General features: G+C 39.2%; 1 long non-coding RNA gene across 2 annotated transcripts in view; it reads right to left on the bottom strand.

Annotated features, from left to right (window-relative positions):
* Positions 1-26578, bottom strand: part of LOC108393479 (uncharacterized) — a 98293-nt gene that overhangs the window by 35876 nt on the left and 35839 nt on the right. The window contains exon 2 of one of the 2 annotated variants that reach the window (XR_012128313.1): positions 16539-16607. The exons of the other annotated variant lie outside the window; for it this stretch is intronic. This is a non-coding gene — a long non-coding RNA (uncharacterized lncRNA). The remainder of the gene's footprint in view (positions 1-16538; positions 16608-26578) is intronic. 2 annotated transcript variants of the gene reach the window in all.

Genomic DNA, 26578 nt, shown 5'->3' on the forward strand with positions numbered 1-26578 from the left:
TACTTTGTCCTTGTCTTTGATCTTTGCCATTTTAATTATTATGTGTCTTGGTGTTGCCCTCCTTGGATCCCTTGTCATGGGAGTTCTGTGTACCTCTGTGGTCTGAGAGGCCATTTCCTCCCCTAGTTTGGGGAAGTTTTCAGCAATTATTTCTTCAAAGACACTTTCTATCCCTTTTTCTCTCTCTTCTTCTTCTGGTACCCCTATAATGAGGATATTGTTCTATTTCGATTGGTCACTCAGTTCTCTTAAAATTCTTTCATTCCTGGAGATCCTTCTATCTCTCTCTGCATCAGCTTCTCTGTGTTCCTGTTCTCTGTTTTCTAGTCCATTAATGGTCTGTTGCATCTCGTCCATTCTGTTTTGAAGTACTTCCAGAGCTTGTTTTATTTCTGTATTCTCCCTCCCTAGTTCTTGCATATTTCTCTGCAAGTCCAACAGCATGGTTATGACTTTTGTTTTGAATTCTTTTTCAGGAAGACTGGTTAAATCTATCTCCCCAGGTTCCTTATCAGGGGAAGATGTAGCAGATGTTGAAGCTGTCTGGGTTAGTCTTGTCTGAATCAAATTTTTTTTGCCTTTTCATGTTGATAGGTACAATGGTGAGCTATTTACTTTCTGTCAACTGGGAGGGCCAAGGCCTTCCACTAGCTCCTGGCCTTTCTTTTCTGGGATGACTGCGTCCCCTAGTGGCTTGTGTTGGGCAATTGCATGTAGACTGGGTCTCTGTATCTTGCCCAGCTGGTATGGAGGAAGCTCCCTTGCTATGGGTGTGGCCAGCCTCACACTGCTTCTCTGCTATGGCAGGGCCCTGGAGGGGTAATGGATGGGGGGCTGTTTGGCTGTTTACCTCCATGCAGGGTCTCAGAGCTGTTGCCCAGGGGGTTAGTGTGCCCGGGGTTCCCTGGAATTTCCAACTCCTGGACTGTGACCCGGGAAGCTTCCGTCCAGCTGTGGCATCCCTGTCCCTTTAAGACTTTCAAAAAGCACTCGCTTTTCTTTGTCACAGGGGCACCAGCTTCAGGACCTGCTCAAAGGTCTTGCTGTCCTGTTTCTCTAGTTTCCAGCACTCCACACATGCACTGTGTCTGTGCTCTGGTGCGGATGGCTACGGCTGGGTGTTTAGCAGTCCTGGGCTCCCTCTCCCTCTCCGCTCCAACTCCTCTCCTCCCGCCGGGAGCTGGGGTGAGAGGCACTCAGGTCCTGCCGGGCCGGGGCTTGTATCTTACCCCTTTCACCAGGTGCTGGGTTCTTGCAGGTGTGGATGTAGTCTAGCTGTTGTCCTGTGTCTTCTGGTCTCTCTTTTAGGATTAGTTGTATTTGTTGTATTTTCAAAAATATATATGTTTTTGGGAGGAGATTCCCACTGTCCTACTCACACTGCCATCTTCTCTTCTTAACAGAGAGTTTATAGATTACAAACACCATTTGGTGATTTTTATTTTACCAATTCAAGTCTCTCCATTCATTCTACAAAATCTTATTATTAATCTGGTGCAAAGTACCAGATTAGAGGTTTGGAACTTTCTTTTGGTTCCTCAACAGGTCTCTTGGGGGGCATACAAATTATGAGCTCTACAGTTAGTGTCACAGGGCCAGTTACTTAACTTCATTCCTTATCTGCAAAATGAGAATAATAATAACACCCATGGCAGGGTTGTTGTGAGAACTAAAGAGTGCATGTAGAATACTCAGCATGATGCCAGCATATACACATAATCTATTATTTTATTACCACATTCAAAAGAATGAAACTATGATCAGTGGGTTATAAAGCAAAAAATATGGCAATGAATATTCTTTTTCCCACTCACAGCCCTATTGAAATAATAAAAAGACATCTCTCAAAAAATAATATGCAAGAATAAAAAAGAATAAAAATATCTTTCCAGTTACAGTACTCAGAATTTTATTTTACCCATTATGTACTCTAGCCTGGTTTTGTCTTCTTTTTCTTTTTTTAATCTTTCAAGACGTAGAGCATTAATTTAGTTGAAACCAAAGGATTATGTGAACTTGCAGTTTCAGTGACTACCAGCTCTGGAATATGCTTCCATCAGATGCACCTTCATTCCTGAGAAGATTTAGTCAGGGAATGGTGGCTTAGATTGTTGACACCTGGTGACTTTTACAGCACATGCTCAACTAAGAGTAATGGCAAAATAGAGAGCCAAATTCTGGCAGATGCGTTACACTCTGGGCTCGGGTAAACCGGGCATTACCCAGCTGCACGTCACACACTCAAGTACTATACACACTGCTGCAACTCTGTCACATTTTTGGCAGAATTTCAAGACACTCTGAATTTGTATGTCTCCCAAGAGACCTGTTGAGGAACCAAAAGAAAGTTAAAAGAGAGATTTAAAATATCAAATGCCTTCCTACCTGATGTGTTACTATTTAACGGATGTAATTTAAAATGAAAATCAAAAGACTTTCCCTCCAATGTGACAGGCTCTAGGGAAACTCTTAAAATAGGAAACATGAAGCAAATGCAAGTAAAGATTCGATGAAAAATGAAAAGAAATAAAAAAAACACAGAAGGGAAAGTTGGTGAAAGAAGAAAAACTGTAGAAGAACAATAATCAGATTTTAGAATGGCTGTAAATTAGGAGAAGAAAAACCATTTAAAAGAACCTTGCTTGCTTCTTCACACAACAAATGTAAGTTAAGTACCTACTATGTGTCAAGCACCATGCAAGGAGCCCTTAAAGGGCTAACCTGGTGGAGGAGGAGACAGTAGACAGTTATAAAACACAGAGGGAAATCTTGTGAGGGGTAAGTAAAAACAGGACACACTGCAAAGGATAGAGGAAGGCACCTAGCTCTGTAGTTTCCGGGAAGGAAGAAGATTAACACAAAGATAAACAATGATGAATAGAAAAGGGAGATGGAGCCATGCCTCTTAGATCAAGGGCAGCCACTCATTTGCTGCTGAGACATGGAGCAAGTCACCCCTCTCAGTTCTCCCATCCATAAAAGAAGGTTCTTGGGCTGTGTGATCAGCCTGGGAACCCTGTGAGTACTATAAGCAGAGGGTCACCCTTAACTTCTCTCATAATCTTCATATTCCACCTTCAATCTGTGGAAATGTCAATCAGTGCCACATTCAAAACCCACATCCAGGATCTGATCTCCTCTTGTTCCCTCCATCCACTGCTATTACTGTGGCAGCCATAGTCACCTCTCATCTGGATTGAGGCAATGGCCTCTGCTTCTACAGTTCATTCTCAAAAGCAGCCAAGAGTGAGCCTGTCCTTTTGGAGCGTGGCTTCCTCTGTTCAGAACACGGCAGTGGCTCCCCATTGCACGTGGGCTTACAGATACACACCTGCATCATCACCCCCCATTTTTACTTACCCCTCACAAGATTTCTCTCTATGTTTTATAACTGTTTACTGTCTCCTCCTCTGCCAGGTTAGCCCTTTGAGGGCTCCTTCCATGGTGCTTGACACTTAGTAGGTACTTAACTAATGTTTGTTATATGAAGAAGCAAACAAGGTTTTTTCAAATGGTTTTTCTTCTCCTAATTTACATTTACATTGTAGCTTAAGTGCTACAATAGCAGAGAGAGTATGGTCTGCAGAGCCTAAACCTTTACTATCTGGCCCTTCCCAGAAAATGTATGCTTGACCCCTGGGCTAGACCAGAGGAATTTAAGAGTCAGAAAAGTGATTTTGTTTCATTCACCAACACTAAGACCTGTGCCTGGCACATGGCAGGGATTTGGATAACTCAGAGGTTTTCATGTTTTTTCATTGAGCCCTTGGGTAGTTTAAATAGCAGCAGCTGATGGAAAGTATCCCATGCCAGACACTGTTCTAAGCACTTCACTGACATCAACTCCATTCTTTAATCCTCACAGTAACTCTGTGAGGCAAGTTTTATTTTTATCATCCCCATTTTATAGTTGGAGAAACTGAGGCATAAGGTTAAGTAACTTGCCCATTTACATAAATGGGATAACTTGGGACCTGAACCCCCTAGTCTAACACCACGGTTCATACTTGTAGCCACTGTACCACACTACCTCCCTACTAGCCAGAGGGACTGCTGCTGCAGCTACTCTTTTTTATCTGTTTTATCTGTTGACTTCTACACGTGCTTTTCATTAAAGAAGACATCTATGGATTTTAAAAAGTTTGAAAACAACTGAACTCAACCTAATTAAGTCACTTTAACACTCTAAAATCTAGTTTTAGCAAGAGCTACTCTAAAGACAAGAAGTCAATAAAATCGCAACATGTATCCCTGACCTTCCCTCTGTTCTTCACATGTAGGGCCCCAAAAGACATTCCTGCACAGGACCCACCCCCAGCTGCAAGAAATAGAGAAGACTTACTACTTCTCAAAGAAGGAATAACCAAAAAAAGTCAATTGCAACTTTTATGGCCAATGCACTTTCCAAAAAATGTAGGTAAGAAATTTATTCAAAGTATCTAATTTAACTTTTAATTGCTTCACTAATTGCAATAGTTTAGAGGATGAGCAGGAAAGGTGCACAATGCATGCAGAACTCCAGAGACTGAACCTGAAACTGGTGTAACCATAGAGTGTCATTCCAAACTCCAAAGCTACTGCTCTTGGCCCTGAACTGCTTTTAGTTTTCAGCACGGAAGCACATGTTTTCCAACACATAGACTTCAATAAGTCCGGCCAAGTATAATCTCTAGGTCATTAATTAACCCCTGTGTACAAGCATGCACACGATATCACTGTACATAGCATACACAGCCATAAACACTACATAGAACCAGCAACTATAAATTACAAATAGATAATTCCCTTGAGCTTCATAAACCATAAAAATGTAGCTCAAGTGGTTTGGATAGTCATTTGAGTCCCACAAGGAAATAGAGCATTGCAATTCAAAAGTTGCTTATTGTTTATTTTTATATAATGGATGGATCCTACTTCTCAATTCACACATGCCCTCCTCCCACCGGTGCCATCCATCCTCACTCTGACTCTCCCTGTCAGCTGTCCCCTCTCAGCCTGGCTTCCCCAAGCTCTTCCCACCTCACAGGAAAGACCCCTCCATGGCAGGAGCTTCACAAACAGCAGCCTGATGGGATTTTGAGGCTGCTTCTCATCTCATTAGCAAATTTTAATAATTCACGAGAGCAATGTAACTCTTGTGAATAATCAATGGGTTTTCTCCCCCATGGGAGGCAGTGTATGTAACACTGCATTCCATGTATTATGACATACTTATAGATTACAGAAATACAAAAGAAAAACAATGGTTATTTAGCACTAATTTATTTCTAATTGTTTTAAATAATTTCTTCCCATCCCCCTGTCCTCAAACCCAACTCTCCACTCAAAACTATTCTTTCCTTTCCTTGAATCTTGTACGTTCATACACTTATTGATCTAACAATGAGAAATCAAACATATAGTGATCACTGACTATGTACTTAGAAATGTGCAGCAATCAGGGGGATGTTTTCTTTTCTCAAGACTGTACAATCTGGTTCAGCAATAAAATAACAAAATAAAATAAAATACACTGCAGGGGATAGAGTGTGGGAATTGAAATCAGGTAAACCAAGGTTGTATTGATCTCTATTGCTTAACTCAATGGTATTAAGTATGCCACTTAATTTCTCAGAATAATAATTTTCTCATCTGAATAAATGAAGACAATAATACCTGCTGCTCTGAGTTTCTAGGAGAGTTAATAATATATACCTCTTGCTCTATGCCATTGGTAAGTTACATATGTCCACTTCCTCATCTGCCAAATATGGGTAATAAGTGTTCTTCTCATGAGGTATTCTGAGGACTAAATGTGTTTTATGTGCAAAGCATGAAGAGGAGTGCTGGGTACACAGTAAGTGCTCAATAAATGTTAGTGGCTGTGGTTGTTGCTATACATGAGTATCTATTCCATACTACTTAGGAGGCGTTCAGAAGTATTAAACATAATATCAGCAATAAATAAGCAATATAATAAACTATTTCATACCAAATTGTGTAACAAAGGCTAGTTAAAGGAAGCCCCAAAGAAGTGAATACAGGGCTCAAAAGGATACTTGTACACAAATGTTCACAGCAGCATTATTCACAACAGCCAAAGGTGGAAGCAAGCAAGTATCCATTGAAAGATTAATGGAGAAACAAAAGGTGGCATAGACATACAAAAAAATAATATTTAGGAGGGAAATTCTGACACATCCTTTATCATGGATGAAACTTGAAGATATTATACTAAGTGAAAGAAGTTAGTCACAAAAGGGCAAATATTGTATGATTCCACTTACATGAGGTTCCTGGAGTCATCAAATTCAGAGAGACAGAAAGTAGAATGGTGGTTGCAAGGGATGAGGGAAATGGGGGAAGAGGAGTTAGTCTTTACAGGGTACAGCGTTTCAGTGTGAGGAAGGTAAGAAAAGAAAAGGCTCTGGCATGGAGATGGTGATGGCTGCACAACAGTGTAATGTACTTAACGCCACTTAGCACACGTAAATATGGTTACAATGGTAAACATTACATTATGTTTACTCTACCACAAAAAAAAAGTATAGAAACAGAGAGCACTGCAAAGAGGACCCAAGAAGCCTAGGAAGTCTCCACAGAATGAGTGGCATGGGAATTTCACCTTAAAAATAGAAGGATCCAGGAAAATGGCATTGCAATGAGGGAAAAATGGGAGTAAGGGCCCAGGTAGGAAAAGGCAGGCCCGGTCAGAGCCCAGGCTCTCTGCTGGGGAGCATGGGAGCCATAGCGAGGGGGCCCACCTCCAGCCACTGCCTCTTTCCTATTTGTTAAGTTTCACTTGTAGCCACTCTTACCAACATCCTCCCTCAAGCCATCCTGGCTAACTGCTGAATTGGTGCCACCTCTCAAATCCATGCTCTTTTATCTCTCTTTATGCACTTCCTTCTTCTTGGAAATTCTTCTTGTCTGAAGAGTTCCTCTCCCTCAGACTGATTTCCAAGGTCACTTCCTTTGCAAAGCCTTCTCTGCCTCTGGAACTCCCTCCTACACTCTATGTCCCTCTCCTCAACAGGAATTGATGCTCATCAAAGGTGAGGCTTGTATCTTTTTCTTATATCTAGACCCTAGCATCATGTCTGATGCACTGAAGATACTCAATAAATGCATGGAGTCAATGAATCATGGAGAAGCTTAAGTAGTAGAGTTGAGACTTGATGCCCTGTACACTGGTTAAGACAGGGAAGATGATGATAGGAAGGGAGGAAAGATGAGTCCAAAATCAAGTACACAGAATGGACTGGAAGGACTAACATCCTGAATTCAAGGAAGCAGGCTAGGAAGACCACACTGAAATCCAGGCAGGAAGTTTTGGGGGCCTGTGTTAGGTAATTATGATGAGAATAGAAAGAACTATTTGGGGGGAAAAAATCTTCTCTTAGTAATTGACTGAATGTGAAAAGTCAAGAGTATAGATAAATTTTTAATGGGTTAAAATTTTTACTATGGGTGGTTGAAATAATATGGTTTCATTGATTGAGACCTAGAGAGTAGCAGAAAGTTTAATGGCAGTTCTGGTTCCAAGTGAAACCTAGCCTCTGTGTTTATGGGAAGTAGGCAGTACCAGAAGAAAGCTAAGGGTGGAGGCCCTGACCAAACAAAATGAGCTCACGCGTCAGTATCTAGGCTGCTGCCTTTTTAGTGTATTACAGTCCTCTTTCCTCTGTCTTCCTGTCTTTAAAGGGTCCTGTCTTCACAAAACAGAAAGACTGGTTTCCAAAGCTACTTCATTACTGCAACAGAATGTACCCCCCACCCATGGCCACCTCCTGCCCACACACACACACACACACAGTAAGCTCAATTATATACAACATTCAGTTGGAAATGAGTAGAATGAAATTTCCACTTAATGAACTTCAAATCCCTCTTTGAGAGACAGTAACCTGGTATAAACATCAGGGATGTCTTTTAAGCTCCTGGTGTGACTTTAAACTTGGGGAGACATGTCCCTCACCCACTCTCTCCCCACTGTAGTGGGCCTTTGGGCCAAGACTAAGTTTGGCCCTTTGGACCAACCAGGAAAAGCCCAAAGCTTAGAGGACTCATGTGTGCCAACAAAAATAATCCAAAGTGCTTTCTAGTTTCCTCTTAGGGCCGCTAATTGTTACACCACTACAGGTACTGCAATTATGCAACAAGAAATCATGGCTTCAGGTAGCAGGATGCTCCTACCCTAGATGTGCATCAGTAGTCAGCCCAGTGACATCAGAGAGCCATGAGAGGACAGAAGGAGGCTCTCATCTCTGCCTCCAAGAGATCACTGCCTGGCTCCTCTCATCCGCCCAAATATAAAAGGGGAAATTGAATCCCCAGAAAGCAGGCTTTCCCACTCAAGTGTACGCTGATTCCCTGAGTACTACTACAAAGCTAGCGGGTGCCCTCAGAACACCGAAAATTTATCCATGACCAAAGAACTATAGAAAAACAACCAGAGTTGTTTAACAATTACATCAGTGCTTTGTCAATGCTGGACTTCCTTGGGGAAAAATTATTTCTCAGACAATCAACAAATAATTTTAGATGGGTGGACTACCCACTGACTAGTAATGGAGATTTTCACAAAACTCAAGTCATAAAACTCCAGGAAATGAAATAAAAAAGGCAAGGTAAATCACCACCAGTTTATTTATGTTATTCATACCATTCTAATTGTAAAACTCCATCTAAAGATGATAATCCCAGCAGGGTGACGGAGGTTGCATCTCGGCACTCCCCACTGTTTCCAAGGGCACATGCGCTTGTGCATACATTCTCCGCATACACGCAGAGCAGCTCAGCTGGTGTCCCAAGAAGGCGACAAAGAGTTGTTCTTCCCCTCCAGTCCCTGCCTTACAAGCACCATAAACATTAGACTCTTGAGATTTTAAATAAACCTACAAGAGCACTCAACTAATAGTTCCCTCCCAGAAAATTCAAACAAAAATCATAGAATGAATTCTGGAAAGGACTCACTGTTTTCTAAGTGCCAGTCCTATGGCCTGTGACCACTCAAGATGACTTTTTTACCAGCCCAAGAAAAAAAAATGAGAAAAATAAACACAATGTGATAAGTTATCCAAAAGATACACTTTTGTTGAAGTAGTGATTCTACAGCATCTTACTACACTGATGGACAGTGACTGTAATGGGGTTTGTGGGGGGGACTTGGTGAAGGGAGGAGCCTAGTAAACATAATATTCTTCATGTAATTGTAGATTAATGACACCAGAATAAAAAATAAAAAATAAAATAAAAGATACATTTGTTGAATTTAAAGACCTGTCTTTTTTTCTGGTATCTTCCCTATATTTTACATATTTGAATGTCATTTTATTTACAAAATGAAGGTCACACATCTTACTAGATTTTTTAACATCTTTCCTAATTCCAATTTATCAGTTCCCAAAGAGTGTTGGAAATATTGCCAGTTGATGAGATTAAACAGATTGGGAACTGCTCACTTGGTCTAGCTCTCCCTTTTTTGCTTTAATTTTTTGAGCCATGGGTGCAGAGTTGTGTTAATAACTCTGAAATATAAAAGAGGTTTATTTTATTTATTTTATTAAATACAATGACTTACCTTGCTTTTTTTATTCCCTGTCATTAACTCTGTCCACAGTGCACCGCTGCCACAGGCCCACACAATGCTCCCACTCCTGCATTCTCTTTCCCCTCCTCCCTGCTCCACGTCTGGTGCCACTCCTCCATGTAGTGTCCACCTCACAGTGATGAGTGAAAAAGAAATGGTCTGTGTATATGAAAAGCGTATTTATACTCAAGCAGCACCATGCACTTCACTTTATATGTAGCCACAAGTGAAGTAACTGAGGACCAGAGAAGTGATGTGACTTGCCCATTGTTACAAGAAGACATGAATGGGAGTGAGCTCAAACCCAAGGCACCCTGTACTCTCTATTTTTCAATATGTCTATGGCCATTTCCCTAAATGAAAACACATACATACACACTGTAAAAAAAATTGTAAAAGAAATGAAATCAATCACATCATAAAAATATTCACTAAATCTCAAAACAAAAACTCTCTATGAGTCTAGCTATTTCTATGTATGATCACTTAAAAGGTCTTGTGGACTTGATCCATCTAGGATATTATGAGTTGGAAGACAATTAGGCTTTTTTTAAATATAAATGACATATAACACTGTATTAATTTTAGGAATATAATAATGATTTTATATATGTATATATTGCACAAAATGATCACCACAATAAATTTAGTTGACATCCATCACCATACATAAGTACATTTTTTCGTGATGAGAACTTTTAGGATCTACTCTTTAGTCACTTTCAAATATGCAATACAGTAGTGTTAGCTGTAGTCACCATGCTGTACATTAGGCATTTTTTTAAAAACTCCAAGTGATACACATAAATTCCCTTAAGGATCCTCAGAAGTATTTTTACAAAAGAGTGGGGAGCATATTAATCACAACAATCTAGAAACTTGTCTAGTATGCTTCTGAGCTTACCCTATCCCTTCTAAGCCCTGAGCCCTATCTTTACTGACATTTCCTTTCCAGATCCCAAAAAGAAAGCAATTTCCTCAAGTCCCATCATTACTTGCAGTCTGTTTTTGTCTTCAAGGTTGGTGTTAGAAAATGTCTCCTTCAGCTATATTAGTGCCTGTCAGACTTCCCCCATGGACATGTCCACAACCTGGAGCATTACACAAATCTTTTACACACTCCTATTAGAATTCATGAAGTGACTGATTCTAGTATATGCCCCCAAAATATTTTATTTATTACTTCCAAGTATAAGTCATGGGGTAATTTCATCCAATGGTTTAAAAGTCAATGTAAAGTAGCACATTATTGTCACATGCCCTTTATCTACAAGAAACAATGCCTTCAACTGATGGACTGACTCCCTGCCGCATAGGTTCTGACAAAAGAGAAAACTGCATTGAGGACTTGTTTATTTATAATGAACAGCCAAAAAAGGGTCCCACTCTTAGCCCAGAGATTGCAAATTTAAACTGAAATCCTTCTGAAAGCCAGTAACTAACAGAGCCCAGGAATATATCACTGTAAGTCTGTAAAGCCAAGGGGAACCTTGAGCATTGACACCATCTCAACAGCATTAGTACTCCTTGGCTGAGAAGTGTTCCAAGAATTAGGCACTCCACTCACCAAACTAAGACAGACACTGTCCAGTTCATTTCAGCAGAAGTGATAATATATGCACAGCAGGGATGGCTTTCACTGCTGTATGAAATAAAACTTCCTTGCTTTAACTATTCACATCCACTTATAGCTGTACTACTTCTTGCTACAAACCATTCTCTAATCTCAGTGGGACTATCTATCTATTAAAATGCTTGTTGGTTAGATTCCTTGTTCTTTGACTTTTCTTAGACCTCACTCTAACAAAGTATGCTTCATTCTTTTACACAATGCTTCCACTGTATCTGCATAAGATAAATCTGCAGACATAATACTCGATGTTTTAAAAGACAAAACAGTGTCAAAGTAAACATTTTTAGAACTTTCTCTTAGAATTTAATTAGTTTACTATAGTAGCATAGTCACTAATCTGATCTTCATGTCAGTTAGAAAAGACTGCCTTTATGTCTGCCTACTTTGACTGTGTTTGTCAGAAAGAAGGAAAGAGGTATAGAGAAAGAGGGGTCATGGATTCATCCTGTGGATAGAATTAAATATATCAATCAAAATTACTAGCAGTTTCTTTCAATCAAAATTACTAATAATAAAAACTAGCAGTTTGTCACAAAATAGCTGTACACAAAATACAGGTGTGTGTGTGTGTGTGTGTGTGTGTGTGTGTGTATGCATGCACTTTCCAGCATGCTGGCTATAGCAGAGGCATAATCCAAAGCAAGGCATTTCAGCCATCCTTCATAATTCATACACACTGAGATTTACTATCTCTGTGACCTTGAATAAGTTATTTGTGACATTAATAATTTAATGTCACTGAGCCTCAGTTTCCTCGTCTGTTAAAGAGGGATTATAATTATTCCCAGGAATAAGTTATCATTAAGGTCACAAGTAACTTATTTAAGGTCATATGGCACATAATAAGGACTCTAAGCGCTAACCCTGGTCATCACCATTACTGTGACTATTATCTTCACCATTGTCATCAACATTTTAGCATAGTTAGAACCCGAACTGTCAAAGCAAGCAGTGTGTTTAAGAAAAATCCTCCATGGAAATTCTTCTCCACAGCTTCCTGTTCTCTGCTGCCCTCTCTTGAGGCAGGAAAATTCTTCAAGTATACGGCTTGGTTCCAGTCTCAAGAGAAGTGCTAAAGCCTTTGGACAATGTCTGTAGACATTACACAGTGACTTACATAGGGCTCCCTAAGAATATCACTAAGAAAACTACTGAACTTCAAAAAATCAATAAGTCACTGCAGTTATCAATGAACAATTCTCCATTAAGTACAGCTCATGAACAACTCACCATACCAGACTCAACAGCCTACTCCAAAAAATACAAGCTATGTGCTATGCTCTCAAAGACTTTAGAAACTACCTAGACTAGTTATGAACATAAGCTATTTACTGACCTGGTAGTCAATAGCAACATATATAAATATGTACCACATTGTGGGCTTGGTTAGTCACAGAGGGCTTTTCAAAGTAAATGGAACTCAAAATTAACTTTTGAAAGAGACAGGAAGAGGTGCTGGCAGGAGCTTCGCAATTATCTCTTTGAATCTTCATTACCTCATTTAATCCTCTCGGCAACACTGAGAATTATATGATTATCCACACATTCCACATGAAGAAACTGAGGACCAGAGATGTAAAAAACTACAGACACTCACAAGAACTGGAGCTGTAATTCAAGGCCAGGATTTTCACCCCAGCCTACATCTAGGTAATCAATACCTTAGGTCAATTTTACGAATGTCTAATAATGAAAATAAGTTTCTACACGGCTCTACCTCCCTCCTAAAAGTTGTTCTTGTCTTTTGAAAAGTCAGGTCAGCCCACATCTCCCTTCTCAGGCACCTCGGGTGGGTAGAATACTTCTGTTTCAGCTGCCTGCCACTCTTTCCAATTTTTTCATGTTTCCCCCACCCAATCTAACACCAGTAAACTTGCCAGTAAAGGAAACCAGAGGCCCAATGCCCATCTGACCATGAAGGCAGGATGTGTGTCCCCTACATGTGTGCCTTGCCTTATATTTCCCCTCTGGATAGGAGCCCAGAGTTGTGCACACTAATTGCTGATCTTTCTTCCAATCCAATTTTCCACCACTCTAAACAGACTTAAACCTTCTTAAACCTTTAAAAAAAAAAAGGATGCTCTTGGGACAATAAACAGAGGCACCTGGTAGTCCAGAGGAGTCCACAGTGTCATTATTCCTGATGACCTCTCCACCCACAGCTTTTCCGACATTCAGCAACTATGCGGAACAAAAGCTACATTACCAACCACAGGCAAAGCTGCAGCAATAGCCGCCTCTCCCTTCCAGGCTGCTGTCAGGCTTAAGAACTGGTGAAGAGAAAGACAGAATGGAAGGGAGTGGAATGGAAAAGAAAAGAATAGAAGAATGGATAGGATAGGATAGGATAGGATAGGATAGGATAGGATAGGATAGGATAGGATAGGATAGGATTGGATAGGATAGGATAGAAACTCTTCATCCTTCCATGCGATAAAAGCCTCTTTGATTAAGTAGAAATAAAATCTATAAAAAGAGTGCCTCACGCTCTCACTACATAGTCTCATTTTTTTTGTCATTCACATTACAAACAGCATGGATACGTTATGCCTAAAATGACATGTGACTTGAGAGTAGGTAAAACGCCATGCAAATCTCCCTAAGAAAAGATAAATGATTGTGAAAATAGATAGGCATGGATACAGAAGAAATGTAATTTTCATCCTTTTTAAAAAAGAGAGAATGGGAGAGAGAGAAACAAAGAAACATTGCCAGAGTCCTCAGTGACCTGCACATATCAAATTATACGGGGCAGGGTAATATGATTGCCCATTCTCCCATCAGCCACAGATGTGCCACTGTATTCTGCCCGAGCAGCATGTGACAGAGAAGCCCTGCTGGAAGTCCTACTGGAAGAGAATTACAATAATCAAGCCTGTGCTCCATCAGCACATGTGTTATTGCAGCCAAATTAAATACAGAAGCACAACCTGCCCACAGCCTAAAAGGTACACCACTGATGACTTAACCTTCCACTGTTCATTGAAAGAATGGGTATAGCTTTTCAAAACTGAGATCAAGCACAGCAACGTGACTTAGTTTGATTTTGTGTGTGTGCTGTTAAATCACTGACTCAATTCATCTTTGCTTCCTCTTTCTTTGAAATCCTGACTTTCAATCATGACATTTTGATCACATGATTGAAAGTCAAGGATTTAGAAATTATTTCACTTCAATTAACACTTTAAATAAAACATGTGGTAAACAGTTTTTATATACCTCAATAAAGATACTTCCATCATCAAAAGCTGTCTTGTAACTTTGGAACATGACAAACTAGAATCTTCACTTTAGAAGAATTATAGATCCAACCACTAGGTAACCTCGTCATTTCAGTCAAATAATTGTTATGTGTCTGAAAATGTCAGTCAAACTCATTTTTACATTCTATGGATTAGTAATTTTCAAACTGTGCTCCCAGAGCCTCAGGGCTCCACAGAGGAGGGCTTTAGGACAAGCAGAGAATAACCCCCATGCTCAGCCCTGCCAGTGCTACCTGCACCACCATCTCCCCCATCCCCATCTGTTCACCTCTGTCCCCACTGGATACAAGCCACTGCCCTTTCACCCAAACCAGTGCAGGAGCTCCTTTACGGCTCTCCTTTTTTCTCTCCAGCCCACCTCCATCTGTTCTTCACACAGCAGGCCCGGCATTCTTTTTAAAACATAGAACATAAAAAACATAGTTCATATTTCTCCCCTGACTAAGCCCTTTTAATGGCTTCATATTCCATCGCAAAGAAAATCCAAGCTCCCTGCCTTGCCTTAAGAGACCCTGAATAACGTGGCATACAGCTACCTGCCCTCCCAGTTTGTGCTACCTTCTCCCTTATTCACATCTCCAGCTGTGGAAGAAAATAGTGTTCTTTCTGAGACTTGAAAACATCAAGCTCCTTCACACCTCAGGGAGTGCAAACCTCAAGGCCTTTGCACATGCTACTCCCTCCAATTAGAATGTTCTCCCCCCTTCTTTGTAGGTTGGTCCATGTCTCCTTCTCAAAGGGGCTGTTCCTGGCCACCCTAGTAGTTTTCTCCCCAGCACTGTTTTCTATCATTTCCTGCTCACTTCTTTCACAGCAGGATCATAATGTACAATAATCAGGTCATTCATTCAGTTTTACTAATTTACTGACTACATCCCCAACTAGACTGGATTCCACAAGCAGTGGATGCTAAGGTTTTCACAGGTTTTCGCTGTGCCCTTGCCTTATTTCACTGTCAGCTCCTAGCAAAATGATAATGCAGTTAATGTTTGATAGCAAAATGAAGGAAATAAGAAATGAACAAATTGGCCCATTTATAATAAACACCAAAGGGGTGAACATATATAATAGATAAGCCTAACCACTGCAGTCAGATCATTATAGCCTGAAATTTAAACTGAAGTGAATTCTGCATAATCTGAACTGTTTCCTTACAGGTCCTTTCCTCCTACATCCTAAGGGAGGAGGTACAGGAAAGAGATTAGGGGTAAATTTTGGGTCTGGTACTCCCCACCCCAACTGGCCTTGCCTCCTGTTTGATGAGGGTAAACTAAGGCAAGCCTCTGGGTACCCCTGAGCCTGCTCTTACAGCAGAGTTTGGCATGCTGGATTTATGCAGCAATCTTTCCCTACTGGCCCATAGTCCTCATGTGTGTGGCTCAGGCAGCATAATCCACGCTTCCTACCCAATTCTGTGAGGTCTCCTGGAGCACATATAACATCTGGCAGCATCCTGAAATCACACGTCTGGATGCTGCAAAGGTATCTCCATACATTACCTTTCTGCTCTGCAGGGAGAAACGTTATTTTTGGTTGAAATCACTTTTTCATTTATCCCAGGTCAAAGGAAGTTCATTCTCCCCATTGTTCAATTTTCCTGAGTCAAATTTTTAAATATTGTCTCATTTTAAAGTAAACTATTCTTAAATGTATTATTCTATATAGCTATGTAGCTAAAAGCAAAGGTATGTGATTGAGCCTAAGTTACAAGAAAGAATATATGAAAATTAAGCCTTATTTTAAATTGCAATTCACCATGCAATGTCAGTGGTTTCTACACAACCATTTATCAAAAATTTATCAATATACTTATCATTCTTTCAATTTCAGAAAGACTATTAATTCATATCTGCCTTCATGCTGGGAAGAAGCTCACCTACAATCAAGTTTTAACTCAATACAAAAAAGACAGCAGAAACTGATTTATTGTAAAAATTCTAGAAGTGATGTAACAACTTTCACAAATGATATTCATTTTTAAACTGAACATACACAACCAGAGTTTATGAACAAAATCATAGAGCAGTCTATCACCTTTACATGCAACCAAGTTATAAAGCAATACTCATACCATTTTGAAGAAATTCATGTTTTTCCAATTCCTTTTCAATAATTCAGTCAAATCTTGAGAAAATGGGACCTCAAAAAAAACATAAAGTGTAAAAAATAATCATGATTTCTGGCCTTTTAAATATTGATTTTATAACCAAGCCCAGTGAGTTTTCTTGAAAAATAATTTTTGGCATATGTATTTCAGCTCTCAAAGTATTTTGGAAAGGAAGAATTTCTCTGAAGATCTGATTTGCATAGAAAACTGTCTGGTGACCCATCCCAGCTCTGTTAAATTGATTTCTCAACCTTCTCTTTTTCACTAATCTATACACGCCTTTCTCCTTTTACTGTAATTTCTGTCCTTTTCCTCTTTTTCATTGCTTTCTGGGTGGAAAAAAAAATGTAGGGGCAGGGAAAATATTCCTCCATTCAGAGTTTTTCTTTCATATGATATGTAATAAGCATCAAAGTATTTCCTATCAGCACCAGTCACCCAGGGACACCCATTCTGCTACTCTAACCTTGGCCATGAGCTGTTACTTCAATGCATAACCCCTCCAACCAGTGTTTGTCTGTTCCAGCTATTATCAAAATTTACCTTTTGTGATTCATTCTTCCAGAAACTGCTTGTCCAGGAGGCATTGAGATTAAATGGAAAGGACATGGGCTTTGGAGCCAACACTTCTGGGTTTCAATCCTAGCTGTTATAACCCATAGCTGTGTGACTTGGGGCAATTTCCTTCACCTCTCTGAGACCTAGTCTACCTGAATGCAAAATGGGAAAGAAGATGCCTTAATTGTCTTTAAAAATGAATCTAAATGATCTATGCAAAGAAAGATGGAAGGGCAACCACTGCAGGCAGAATGAACTGCTTAAAGAGAAGCAAGAGACATAAGGGCGCATGCAGAGGCATCCAGCAGTGAGACATTATGTGAACAGCAAATGAGCAGGGAGACTGGCAGCAGAGGAGGGCTGAGCAGAGTAGAGAAAGCGGAGGGCCTTGTCTATTGTGCCCAGAAGATTACACTCTGTTCTCTTACTAGGGAAGGCACATTGAAAAGAGTTGATCTGGATGGATGAGGTCTTGAGAGATCACTCCGGCTGCCATGTAAATTCAGACTTGGAGATAAGATTAGAGTGAAGGGGCCTGAGAATGGAAGCAGGACTACAAGTTAGGCTTGTCCTGCAGAACTCCAAGAGCAGAGTGAGCACAGGGCTTGAGCTAGGAGATGCTCTCATAAGAGGAAAGATTCCAGAAATATTTAGAAGGTAAAATCAGTAGGTTATATATACAACCATGAAGAAGTAATAAAGAGTAAACAAGTATCAAAATGTCAGTCTCTGACTAATGACTTCAAATACTAAAATGCATAAGGTGCCTACATGAACTGCAGCTCCTGATTTGCCATCTACAAATCGATGTCTTTTACTCCCTAAATCATGCCCATCTGTTTAAGAAAATGTTTTAAATTACCGATGTCAATTTTCAAGAAGTACATGGAACTTTGGAGCTAAACACATAACTAGATTCCAAAGACATGCCCCTTGAAATTTTTTTTGTATTAGATCCTGTTTCTTTGATATCATACTTTAAATTAATTAATGCAGATACAAGGCTATGTCCACACATTAAAATTATTTGAGAATCTTGAATAAAATGGCAAATGTTCTTGATCAAATAATCATTTTTAATAGTGTTGTAAAAACTAAATTGACTCATCAATTCAATCAAGACAGTTGAATTAGTTGCCCGTTGACACAGTTTCTTGTTAAATAACAAAAATGATCTGCCATTTTACAGAAGCTAAATGTTCTTATGTATTGAAGTTTGGTGCATCAAGAAACAAAATTTTAAAACTACAGTGTGCTTTAGCAAGTAACTTTAAACCTTAGTGAATGATAGGAGAATTTATAATAGATTAAAAGATCCAACAAAAGGTAGTTAATTAGCTTTCCTTCAACCACAGCCATGTGATTGAATGGAGATATTCTGACACATTCAGTATTTTTAAATATTGGTGTGTTAAATGTCAACCAATAGAGGAATCTTGGTGTGTTAAATGAGGGGTACAAAGTTTCTCTGGGAAGTGATAAAAACATTCTAAAATTACAGTGTGGTGGTGGTCACACAACTCTGTAGATACACTAAAATTCATTGATTTGTACACTTAAAACAGGTGCACTTCATTGTATGCAAATTATACCTCAATAAAGCTGTAAAAGAAGGGGGGCAGGGCAAAAGAAAAAGTATTTTAAATCACACACCAATCCTCTCTCTGAAGAAAGGAGGGATCTCCAAATGAACAACAACCATGGTGTCATGTGTAAAGATCACAGGAACAGTCATCAGAATCCTAAAAGAGACTGCAAACACCATCAACAATAACAAAACAGGGTGGGTAGTTTGAAAAAGATAATCAACATTCCCAGCCTCAGGAATCTGAAATACTCTTGTTGGAGTTAAGCCATGGTCACATGAGGTCATAGCAAGAACACAAGGAAAGTCACAGGATCTACATTAGAGGTGCCGGCAAAGAACTTCCAGCCATGGAAGAGCCACATGGGTACTCCTGGGAGAAACAATGCAGCATCTGCGACTTGAATGAAGAATACGGTGAATTTGAGTAGGCAAAGTGAAGGTGGGGCAGAGAGGGCATGAACAAAGGCCAAGAGGTGGAATATCATGGAAAGGGGTGGAGAGGCCATTGGAAGATCTTGTCCCAGAAACAGCACTGTCATTGTGTGGAGTAAGGATCATGCCAGCTGAGCCAGGTTTTTTAAAAATCTAACAGCAAAGACTGTTATCTGCTCCTATCAGCAAAAGAATCTAAACTCTAAGTTCTGCAGAAGATAAGGGAAAAACATAAAAACAATGTCGTAAATAAACTAATTTGAATTTTGACCCGTCAAATCAGATATGAAGGGGAAAGAGTGAAAATACTTATTTTAATAAGCAAAAAGAGGAAATGTTTCACTGCAAGAACTTCATGACTGCAAGGATTTAAAGGAGGAAGAAGAGAAAGAGAGGATTCTAAATAGCCACTAATTTTTAAATCTGAAGGAAGAGAAAGAAATAAAGTGATTTGAAAAATAGTTTAGAAGACGAAAGGTTGGTCTATGTCTGGGATATTGAACTTGAAGACAGAATACCTGAGCAAAATTGTTTTATCAAATCATGGCTGGTTAGGAGAAACATGAAGGAAAGGAGAGAAAGAAAAAATATTACCTGTATCCTTAAACTTACTTCTCTAATTATTAGGTATAAAGAATAGGGACTAGGTCCTTGAAAATTTTCTGAATACCCAGAACTTCAGCTTTTAAAGATATTTGGTTTCCATAAGTATGTTTGGTTATGAAACAAGTTTTGAACTAACAAGAATTCCAATGTCTTGAACATGTAATTCAACAATTATATATTGTTTCTAGTTAAAGCAATATTCAAAGCATGTACATATTAGTTTGACAAGAACATTTGCTTCATGTGTTTTTCTTCTACAAAATTAATAATTTTGGCAATGTGTCTGTGATGTTCTTTCTAACATGTGCTGTAAAAGGATAGTATTGCAACTGCTGCTTTGTGTATTCTGGCTCTCAGAGATGATTTCTCACTTACTAAGTTTAAAATTTAAATCATGGGTTTGGCTGTAGCTATTGCCAGACAGCAATATCACAGAATTAGGATGAAGTTAAGAAATTTTGTTGTCATTTTAGATTTCTAAGTTTATTCAGAAAAAAAAAACCTACATAATCTCAGAATTACAGGCATGTAAGGTACAGACTAATATTTTGCTTCAGATGAATAGTTTTTGCTAGTTCTGAGAGGTTTTCAGGGCATGTGCTAGTGAAACAGCTCATTCCCAAACTAAGCAATAAATTTAGAATTGACAACTACACAAATCCATCATCAAGTCAGGAGGCCCTGTGTTCAGTGTGTAGGCATTCAGGTAATTGAAGAATAAGAAGGCAAGAGTGAAATGGCAGAATCCCATCATTGTGACAGATTTTTACAGATCATTTCAGATTACAAACTTTTCAAAATTGCCAGATTTGAGAATATATAGGAGATCTTTAAGTACTTTTGAAGCTAATCAGACTCATCAAAAATGTAACTCATCTGCTGAAATATATTTAGGTTACTGTCTTAACAGCACCAATAATTGATTTCTGAAAATAGGCATTTTCTAGAAGAGTTAATACAATCCAGGGTTTTATGAGAAACTACAAATTAAAAACCCTTTTAATGGAAGTTAAAAACCTCTTTATTTTAAAGTATGCATTTAGGTTTTTGTTTTAAGTGGTGTTTGGTCAAATACTAAGGGGAAAAAAAGAACTTATGTTTTAAAACATACATTCAGTGAAATAAATGGGGTATGCTGGGAAAACCAGTCACTAGAGTTTTAAAAATTATAAATTTGTTAATGCTAAATTTTTTTCAGAGTCTCCATAATTTTTTTTTCTATGAAAAATTTTTAGACACCTCCCATGAAGGCATCTTTGAATTTTTTACAAAAGAGAGGTAAGTCTTTCTGATGTTTGTCTCTTGTGGAAATGTGTATATCTGTTCTATAATGCTCCCTGTGGCTTATTGGCACAGCATAGGGAGAAAATGGCAAACTGTTTCCAGAAAGTAATTCTCAATTGCATGTTTAAGACTAAAGAATGTTTTATGGCTTAAAGAGAAGGGAAAATATACAAAGAAATAAAAATCAAATGGGTAATAACAATATGAAAAGTTTCTTTAAAATATTAGAACTAGAACTTCAAAGATTTCGCTGGGAGATATTGTCAATTATACAATTTTTTTAATAAAAATATCCCTTTTCCAAAGGCAGCATCTCAATACCTCCTTGAAGAATGGCTTTATTTAACAACAGTCTCTAAGGCAGGGAACTAGTTTTCCCCGCCCAACGGCAGTACAATCAGAAAATAACTCTTCTACAGAAATTCCTAAAACAGGGAAGCACTGTTTGAGTAATTTGTGAAATTACTGCCTAGAAGATATGATTACAAACAAGTGAAAATCAAACATTTCTAACTCTAAGGTGGTTCAACACAGAACTTGATATAGGAGACCTGGGAATGTGACGCCAACCAGGAAGACCTTTTTAATAATAGCTAACCAGTGACATCTACTGTCTAAAAATGGAAATAGCAAGGAAAGCCATTTCACACACACTACATGGAGGGCTCTGGGGAGAAGCGGCAAAGCTGTCGCAGGTGTACCTAATTCTGGAAACCAGGCCAAGTCTCAACTGCTGAGAGTATTCTGCAGAACTGAGGAGGAGGAAGAGAGAAAAAAAACAGAAAGAGGGGAACTGCTTTGGTATAAGTGGTGACTCTTTAAAGATACCCAGCCAGCATGAGCCTCTGTAAGAGGCAAGGAAGCATTGCAGGATCCCAGGGAAAGTGTCACCAGCAAGAATTATTTGTACCCTGAGCACTTCGTTCTTTTCAGAGAAAATATCTCTCCTGTGTTGTTTACTTTATACATCTTTCTTTTTTCCCACATTACTCCCTAATTTACCTTCCACAAATCTTTTAGAACTGGAAATCTGATGATCCAAGGTTTCTTAAATTGCTTAATAAATTAAGGAAATTCTAACCTAAGATAATACAATAAACATTTAGATCTAGACTGAGCCTTACAGACCATCTAGTCAGTATTTAACAGATGAAGAAACTAAGCAAGGAAAATCTAGGTCCCCTTGGGGTCACTAAGCTGGCGTGTGAGAGGACTCCGACTGGATAGGACACCTCCTCACAGAGTGGGCCCAGTAAAAATAAATTATCCGGCAAGATGGCCACACCTACAAAACATTCCTCAAAAGTTTCCCCACCTCCAGCCTGTTTGGAATTTCAGAGGCTTAATACAATTATGTATTTTCCTCATATACATTTTCTTCATTTTTTGAGCTAATTTGAGGAAAATCAGAATATAAACACATCCAGCTACAAGAGAAGATAAAATGGGCAATTATCTCAGTTGATGTATGCAGTACAGTATGTTTCTGAAAAGAATAACTTAAATATAAATTTTGTGTTTTTACAGTCTTTTTTAACACAATATAACAAAACAACAAAACACCTAGCTCTTTATCTTTAATATCTTCTTTCTTAATGCAAATTTCTGTGATAACAATGTCATTCATTCTTAAATGAAACTTTCTAGAGTCAGGTAACAAACAGTCTTTAATTTTTTGTAAAGTAAGTAGCTAGGATGACCTGAGTGTTTGCCTTTATGGTAAGGTTTCTAAATGTAAATTTGATTAATCAATGTTTCAAATAGGATTTATTTTCTCCTGCAATTCTCATTTGCAACAATTAAATATTTAATGCCTCTGCAAGTCAGCTACCAAGTAAACCAGAAAAATCACATCCTTTAATATGTACTTTATCTGCAAGAATAAAGTTCCAAACATCTTTTTCTTTTCATAAGCTATGTTGTATAGTCACCTATACCCTGGAACGGAAACATTGCATGTCAAAATTAGCAACCATCAGATTGTTTTTATTGTAATCCTTTTACAAAGAAGACATAACAAAGCCAGAGTATTTCCCAAATTCTTTCTAGGTATAGAAGCTGACAACGTTGAATTTTACCTGGGTCCTGTGCTCCTGGAAAACAGCAAAGATTAAAGGAATTTTCCCACTCCTGTGTTCTCGAAAACAGCTGGCTGCAAAGACTCACCCCTCCCATGGGACTTAGAAAAGACTCAGATGCCCCCCTTGTTTACCTATGGCAGCCGTTGCCTCTAATAAATAATTAGCTGAACCTCTTGTCCTCATGTATCAATACGAACAAAATGTTCATTGAACCAACTCTGGGTAAGTTTCTCTCCTTTGTTTAAGCCCCTGAACTGGAGCCCTTTCTCAGCCTGAGACAGCATACTGCCCCTGTTTATGCATCCCTGGTGGAAAATAAACAGGTATCAGGTAAAACATTCTCTGATCTACTGTCCTGTGTGCCTCCCTTTCATCCCCACACCCGGTTCTTGCTACTGTTGTTCTTTCCTCTTAGAAAAGAAACACCCCTTTTCCCTAAGTCTAGACACACCTTGCATATCTCACAGTCGCAGTGTCCCCCCATTACAATAGCCCCTCACAACACTGAAACAGCCCCTCTCTCCCCTTGCAAAGATCCTTTCAAATAAAGTTTCTTCTTACTGTCCAGATTTGTTTTTTATTTGACCAAACTAGAAACTCTAATTAAAGCTGAAGGAAATTGACTACAACAAATCAGAATTATAAGATAAAATCTTCTTATCTTACTCTAGAAGTAAACTCATATGGTGTTCATAAAGTCATTCTTATTTTCATACTTTTTAAGACAAAATTTCAAAATTTTCAAGGGCAGTGCTTTCTGGAAAGTATTTTCATTCAAACAATAGTGATTTTTTTTTTTAAACAAATTCAAAGTATTTTCAAAGTTTTCTCCTTTGGGGCAAGTTCTGCAAATTTGCCCAGATCCACATTTACCTTCAATGAGTGAAATAACTACTTATTAGTATTAGCTCACTAAATCTTCTTGCAATTCACTAAGTTATAGTGGAGTGAAAACTCTAATATATTTATTCAAAATTCCTGTCAATAAGCTCAGAAAAATATAATTTTTCAATGACAAAACCACACATAGTAAAAGCCCAGTGCTACTGCAAGTCTTCAGGACATTTCTATGGTCAGAACTGACCAACACTATATGCCATATTATATAAACAAATATGTACCAATGGGCTCAATTGCACAAGCCACAGGAGGAAACAAAAATGATGAGTGGAACAGATGTCTTAGAAACATAATCATTCCTCTGACAATCCAGGAGACAAAGACCTATGTTCCCTTTTGGTCTGTGGAAATAGGTTGGAAATGCTTATATACCAAGTCTTTATTAAAATATATATGTACTGTAAACATTAATGAAACAATTAGTTTGCTTTTGCTTTTCATAACCTTAACATATCCAGGTAAATGTGAATTAATTTAGCTGTTGCCATTCTACACATGTTGGAAAAAACATTCATTTCCCTTGACATCAGTTCTAGGCTCAGATCCAATGGCTATATACTCTGATTCCTTTCTACCATATTTACTGCTGATATTTACTTATTCCTTTATGTGTTAAATATTTATTGGACACCTACTATATGCTAAGCACTAGGGATACAGTTCTGACCAAATCAGATCTCTTTCCTGTGGAACTGGTAATTTAGATAGAAATTGAACCAGATAAATATGTAAAATACATAGAATGCCAGATACACTAGTACTATGTAGTACTAGTACAGTACAGATGCACTATGTACTAAAGAGAAAAAATAAAGCAGGAAAGGGAACTACAAAAAGCTGTGGGACAGGAGTATTTTAGGTAATAACAAGGTGATTTTTGAGTCAGGATCTCAAGGAAATGAAGGAGCTAGCCATGCAGATATATCCGGGCGAAGAACGCTACCGGCAAAGGGAATAGCCCAGTGGAAAGGCCTAGAGGTAGGAATTCTGCTACGTGGAGTACTAAGCACTGCAGAGAATATGAAGGTAAGTAAATTCAAAGAGCTTAAAATCTAGTATGAAAGCTTAGAATATAAACGCACTAAAACTACTATCAAATAGACTGCTTTAAGGGTTACAAGAGAGATACAAACCTGCTTCCTTAGCAGTTTTTATTCCTTTGCAGTTACAGTTGGGAAAGCTCGCAGGTAGAGTAAGTGGGGTTGGGGTTGCCGTGGGCTCCGCAGAGGAGCTCAAATCTGAGAAATCTGTACAAAGCATGGGGGCCAGGAAGTAGCCTTGGAGACAACAAAAGAGTTCCAAAACAGGGGGCAAGACAAATATTAACTACTGTGCAGATACATCAATATGTGCAAATATTATATAAATTTATAAATATTTTTTAACCTAATGGTTAATAAAATATATTTGGATATATACTAAATATATATTTCACGGGGTCTAGAACGTTCCTCAGTGCCTCAAATGTGTATATGGAAAAGGCCTCGTCTTGTATTTGTTATTTGAGAAAAAGAAGCAGAAAGTTGTTTGGAGTTGAGAGGAGGGTTAGAAAATGGCCTTCAGCTGTTTCTTCCAGATAATTATTCTCTCTCACCTTGGCAGAAGACACCTGTTGAGCAACATCCTGAAAAGGCAACCTTTGCTTCTCGGCCGCGTACTCTCCGGGTCCACCTCCTCCCCCGGACCCCAGGCCGGCCCCTCTCGGCGCACAGCTCTCTTCCTCCTGACCCCCTCCACCCACCCCCGGACTCCCTTTCTTCCCGCAGGTGCCGGGGTCCGGAGGGAATCAAACATGAACAAGACACGGTCCTTGGCCTCAGTTTCGGGGACTCAAGTAAACGGGCAACTAGGGCAGTGCGACCAGAGCTCCGGCACCGCCGCCCGCAGACCGCGGGAGCCCGCGGAGCCGCCAGGGAAGGCCGGGCGCGGGGCTGACGAACGCACTCCCGGGGGATGAGCACGGCGAGTAGGCTAAATCCTGTCTCCTATTCTGCAGAGAATTAGCCAAGGAAATCAGTTATCCTCAAGGCTTATTATCGACAGGTCGTATAATGTGTTTTACTTCCAACACATTACTATTTTTAAAGTGGTTGTTCTAAAATAAAAGGGACCAACGTTGGGTGTGGCCCCCTGATAGGAGTTACCCCCCTGATAGGCGGCGGGTAACCCAGCCGGAGGAACAGCCACCACAGCGGCTGGGCCTTCCCCGCGACCCTGCAGTCCAGGCTGGAGGTTACCTACCGCTCCGCCTCCTTTCTTTGCTTTCCATGGCCATCCCTGCCTTTCTCCAAGGGGAAAGCTTGCATTCCTCGCTTTGGACTGGTATCAGCCTAATGGTTAATAAAGAAGTACGAATTCCCTCAGTTTTAACATGTCCCTCAGAATGTTAGGGATCTTGAGGTCTCGACTCCTTCCATTTGATTTGGGGAAAAAAGATCTAAGTCTGAGCTTTTCCATTAGATTATCTAAGAATTACTGAGTTGCTGTTTATTAACATTCCTTAAAGACAAAATGTCCCATTGTATTTTATGTATTAGCCCTTTAAAAAGTTCTAG

This window comes from Manis javanica, chromosome 2, assembly GCF_040802235.1.
Source record: "Manis javanica isolate MJ-LG chromosome 2, MJ_LKY, whole genome shotgun sequence".
Lineage (NCBI taxonomy): Eukaryota > Metazoa > Chordata > Mammalia > Pholidota > Manidae > Manis > Manis javanica.